This window comes from Oryx dammah, unplaced genomic scaffold (assembly GCF_014754425.2).
Source record: "Oryx dammah isolate SB20612 unplaced genomic scaffold, SCBI_Odam_1.1 HiC_scaffold_13, whole genome shotgun sequence".
NCBI classification, from domain to species: Eukaryota; Metazoa; Chordata; class Mammalia; order Artiodactyla; family Bovidae; genus Oryx; species Oryx dammah.
The window spans coordinates 11,741,492-11,741,791 of NW_024070197.1; positions in this window are offsets into that span (position 1 = coordinate 11,741,492).

A 300-nucleotide genomic window follows, 5' to 3' on the forward strand; every position below is an offset into this window, starting at 1 on the left:
AGAAAAGCTGTAAATCTGGATTTTCCGTGAACTGCTCTGAATTGAAAATCTTTGCAAATAATTAAGGTTTGCTAAACACTATGCAGGTCGAGTGACAGCTTCAGCCTGTGGACACCAGCAGGAGGCCTTGGCCCTGAGAAGCTGGTGCGTTTGTACCAGCTGCACTTCAGATGGGCAAGTTCTTTCCCTCTGCTCCTTCCCCTCCTCTCCTGCTCCTGGTGCCCTGGTCTCCACCCCTCCCTTCCCCTCCCCCACCTCTTCTCCCCTCCCCCTGGAGCACACCCCCTGCCTCTCAGGCTT